This window comes from Chiloscyllium plagiosum, chromosome 27, assembly GCF_004010195.1.
Source record: "Chiloscyllium plagiosum isolate BGI_BamShark_2017 chromosome 27, ASM401019v2, whole genome shotgun sequence".
NCBI classification, from domain to species: domain Eukaryota; kingdom Metazoa; phylum Chordata; class Chondrichthyes; order Orectolobiformes; family Hemiscylliidae; genus Chiloscyllium; species Chiloscyllium plagiosum.
Window position 1 is genome coordinate 687,344 of NC_057736.1, and position 5,250 is coordinate 692,593.

The 5,250-nt window shown below is 42.0% G+C and overlaps 1 protein-coding gene across 2 annotated transcripts in view; it reads right to left on the reverse strand.

Moving 5' to 3' along the window:
* The window catches only part of LOC122563454 (proto-oncogene tyrosine-protein kinase LCK-like), a 148,773-nt gene that overhangs the window by 22,809 nt on the left and 120,714 nt on the right, over positions 1 to 5,250 (reverse strand). The window lies entirely within an intron of this gene.

Below are 5,250 nucleotides of genomic sequence, written 5' to 3' on the forward strand. Positions count from 1 at the left end.
CCGTGACACGGGACTCCGTGCTCTACAGTCTGTTCCCCGGGACGCACACCGAGACGAACATCAACTGTGCCTGGAGGATCATCAACTCTGTAAAGGACCCTCCCTTGGTGGTCCGAAACCTGCTGATCTTTCAGCTGAAGGAGTTGACCCCGACTGAGTGTTGCAGACTGGCACATTCCATGGTCCAGGACTACGTGTTGTGGGACACGCTGAAGCTCGGGGCAGCTTATGGATATATGATTGATAAATGTACAGACCTGTATATACAAATGATAAATTCTGATCTCTGTATGTAAATGTTTATGTATGTATGGCATGACCAACTGTACAGACCATCAAATTATTTTATGAATAAAATATATTTTTGAAATTAAAAAAACTTGCTGTTTCTGAATACCTACTCCCATCTCCACAAAGAAAAGCCAGAGTTTCTTTCAGACTAATGGAGCAATTAACACAGTTGAACCCATGTTTTAATTGACTAATGGGATGTGAGTGTCACTGGCTGGGCCCAGCATTTATTGCCCATTCCTGGCTGCCCCTTGAGAAGGTGGGGGTGTGCTACTTTCTTGAACTGCAAACTTGCTAATCAGACCACCTTCACCTTCCTCCAGATCATGTAAATCATAAACAACAGTGTGAATGCTGCAGTCCATGTACTGTTGGCTAACCCACAATGCTGTTAGGGAGAGAATTTCAGGATTTTGACCCAGTGACATGATAACAACATATTACCAAGTCAGGATGGTGAGTGGCTTGGTGGAGTAGTTGCAGGTAGTGGGTGTTCCCATGTATCTATTGCCCTTGTCCCTCTACTTGGAAGTGGTTGTGGGTTTGGAAGGTGCTGTCTAAGGATCTTTGGTGAATTTCTGCAGTGCACCTTGTAGATAGTACGCAGCACTGCTCTTGAGTGTTGGTGGTGGAGGAAGTAGATGCTAGTGGATGTTATACCGACCAAGTGGGTGGCTTTGTCCTGGATGGTGTCAAGCTTCTTGAATGTTGTTGGAGCTGTACACATCCATCACACTCCTGACTTGGGCTGAACATTTCTGTTCAAACAGCAGAAAAATTCAGCAAGATGTTAAACAATTATTTGGAAATTGCTAAGAGTAATTTTCAGCCTTCAGTGAGCATGGGGAATTTGTGTCAGTGAGAATAATTTACTGAAGAAAGCGCTGGCCTATAGTTTGGCAAAGTTATTATTCGTTCTGCAGTAAGGCATGTCATTTAGCCCTTTTTCTGGGACCATTTGCAGAGATCAGGTGAAATATCAGTCTGTATCCTTCCTTTAAATTTAATGTCACAAACAGGGTCATCAAGTTCTTGCCACTTATTTTTGATCACCACACTAACTAACTAAGTTTGTCATAGCTATTCAAATGGAAATGGTAGGGTTTCCTTAAGTTTCATTCCATGGTGTTGCTAAGATTAGAGGATCACAAGATAACTGCATTGCTCTTTTGAAACAACTTCATAGCACCATGCTGATGCTGCATCACGAGGCAAGTGTGGAGGATTGGATTTTTGACTCAGAACATCATAAAACAGCATCTCATGATCTTTGGCTCAATTTAAGGTCATCATCAGAAGTACTTGCATTCCATCCAGTCAGTAACACATCAGATTTCTTACACATGTACCACACAAAGTTCTTCACATCTTATTCAATTTCTAGGAGGACCCCAACTTCATGCCTTCAAGGTGAATTTAGCAGAATTAATTTAAAAAAAAATTTTTTATTGTCCTGTATTTGAACTAATGCTCCTGGGATTGGATCAGCTACAAGGGAGTTGGATATGTGATTCATCCACTCGCAAAAAACATTTTGAATGTGAAAACAAAGTTAAAAATGACTGTGGGAAGAGGAAAGAGATTTCACTGAAATGATGAATGTACACATATAGTCAGAGAATTGCAGAGTTCAAAACAGTTCATTAACACGAGGGATGATAATATTGAAATTGTTCTTTGAGCCGAGAGGTTTGTAAAATAATGGTACGAGTTAAGGAGTTTGAACAGGATTTAGTCAGAGCATAGTGTGAGCAGTAAGACGCTCCTCAGATCCGATTTGAGTAAAGAAGACCCTTTCGGCTGTTTAGACTTTCCCTCCATTTTCCATATTATCTCCATTGGTTGGGAGAAAGGGAAGGAAGCTGCAGAATCTTTTCTTTCAAAGATTTTCCTTCTCTACCACTGTTTAGTGACAGGGTACAAATGTAATGTAGTTCAATCCATCGCTCCTTCCAATGTTTCAATTTTCCTTTCTTGTGAAACAATCCTAACACTCCTCACCAGGGGAACCATACACAGCGCAATGAACAAGAACAGCCTCTGGCCCAGTGCAAGGGCATGGAATGTTTCCTTGGGATTTCATAAACAAAGCTGTCCTCATGGTCTACTCTCATATTGTCAGACAACACATCATCTGTTCTTTTCCCATTTTCTCCATCCCCAGTCTTTTACCAATGGCATTATTTCTCATTGCATCTGGTTTAAGCTCATATTAAGGTCATTGTTCACAGGAGATTGTTGGATTTGAATCAAAGTATTATAAAGGCCCCTTTCTCCTCCTTTAAACAAAATGAAATCCAAAACAGCCATTAAAATTGGGTCAATAATCATTCAGTGGCCCAAGACTATTCTGTTACTTTTGAACAGCCTTTGCTGGAAACTATGGATAAATGCATTTATCGAAATGGGGTCAAAATAAGTTTCTTGAGGGTTCCTCTTGAGATTTGTTTTTGTGTGGGCTACATTTTAATTAACAGGGCTACTTTATTGGTTTTCAGGGGCTCTTTTCTCAGTCTCAATAGCTCATTTATTTGATAACACATTCACACAGTAACATTACCCTTTGTATTTCTGATGACATATGGGACATTTGGACTCACACATTGGAATAATTCACCAATATCCTCAATAATAATCAATTCTCCATTAAACAGAAAGCCATAGCACACAAGAAAAAAACAATCTCTTCAATACAAAATTGATATAACATCACAGTCATAAATTAACAATGGCTTTTTTTCCCAAAATATTTATAGAGACATACAAGATAATCAGAGGGTTAGATAAGGTGGACAGGGAGAGCCTTTTTCCAAGTGTGGGGACGGCAAACACAAGGGGACACAACTTTAAAGTAAGGGGAGATAGGTATGAGACAGATGTCAGAGGTAATTTCTTTACTCAGAGAGTAGTAAGGGTATGGAATGCTTTGCCTGCAACGGTAGTAGATTTGCCAAGTTTAAGTGCATTAAAGTCGTCATTGGACAGGCATATGGACGTACATGGAATAGTGTAGGTGGGGTGGGCTTCAGATTAGTATGACAGGGCGGCGCAACATCGAGGGCCGAAGGGCCTGTACTGCGCTGTAATGTTCTATGTTCTATGTTAATTTATACACATGAATATGGTTTTGCCTCTAGCAAAATTTTACCTCACAGAGCAATGGATGTGGAGATAATGATATGTCTGTCCAACAGACATTTACTAGCACAGGCACAGCTGTGTCTGGGCTGATATCAGGCCAGCAAGTTACACAGAACAGCGTGTTTCTTGTCATGTCATGCTTCAAATGATTCCAGGGTAAGATTGAGTACTTTATATCCTCAGGTCAAATACTATGCTACACTGATGATATCATATCATGAGAATATCGTGCTGACATACTGACCGTGAGAGATAATACGACACACACTTATTGACATAAAAGAAACTATAACCGGAGACATACTTTCTGCAGACTGGGGTCTCTGGTGGCACGGTGGCTCAGTGGTTAGCACTGCTGCCTCACAGCACCAGGCACCCAGGTTCGATTCTAACCTCAGGCAACTGCCTGTGTGGAGTTTGTACATTCTCCCCGTGTCTGCGTGGGTTTCCCTTGGCTGCTCCGGATTCCTCCCACAGTCCAAAAATGTGCACGCCAGGGGAATTGACCATCCTAAATTGCCCATAATGTTAGGTGCATTGGTCGGAGGGAAATGGGTCTGTGTGGGTTACTCTTTAAGGGTCGGTGTGGACTTGTTGGGCCGAAGGGCCTGTTTCCACACTGTAGGGAATCTAATCTTCTGTCCAAGATAAGTATGTACCTGTCAGGCAGGGAGGAAGCTGTAGAGTGCGGGAGCCGTGGTTCACGAAGGAAGTGGAATCTCTGGTCAAGAGGAAGAAGAAGGCTCCGAAGAAGAAGGCTTATGTTAGGATGAGATGTGAAGGCTCAGGAAAGGTAGCCAGGAAAGACCTAAAGAGAGGGCTCAGGAGGAGACATGAGAAGTTGTTGGCGGATAGGATCAGGATAAACCCTAAGGCTTTCTATAGGTATTTAAGGAATAAAAGAATGACGAGAGTAAGATTAGGGCCAATCAATGATAGTAGTGGGAAGTTGTGTGTGGAGTCAGAGGAAATAGGGGAAGCACTAAATTAATATTTTTCAACAGTATTCACTCTAGAAAACGACAATGTTGTCGAGGATATTACTGAGATACAGGCTACTAGACTAGGTGTGATTGAGGTTCACAAGGAAGAGGTATTAGAAATGCTACAGAGTGTGAAAATAGGTAAGTCCCCTGGGCCGGATGAGATTTATCCTAGGAATGTCTGGGAAGCCAGGGTGGAGATTGCCGAGCCTTTGGCATTGATCTTTAAATCATCATTGTCTCCAGGGATAGTGCCAGAAGACTGGAGGAAAGCAAATGTGGTTCCTCTGTGCAAGAAGGGGAGTAAAGACAATCCTGGTAATTATAGACCAGTGACCCTTACTTCAGTTGTTGGTAAAGTGTTGGAAAAGGTTGTATGAGATAGGATTTATAATCATCTAGAAAAGAATAATTTGATTACGGATAGTCAGCACGGTTTTGGGAAAGGTAGGTCGTGCCTCACAAACCTTATTGAGTTCTTTGAGAAGGTGACCAAACAGGTAGATGAGAGTAAACTGGTTGATGTGGTGTATATGGATTTCAGCAAGGCGTTCGATAAGGTTCCCCACAGTTGGCTATTGTACAAAATGCGGAGGAATGGGATTGTGGGAGATATAGCAGTTTGGATCAGTAATTGGCTTGCTGAAATACTACAGAGGGTGGTGGTTGATGGGAAATGTTCATCCTGGAGCTCAGTTACTAGAGGGGTACTGCAAGGGTCGGTGTTGGGTCCACTGCTGTTCATCATTTTTATAAATGACCTGGATGAGGGCGTAGAAGGGTCGGTTAGTAAACTTGCAGGTGACACTAAGGTTGGTGGAGTTGTGGATAGTGA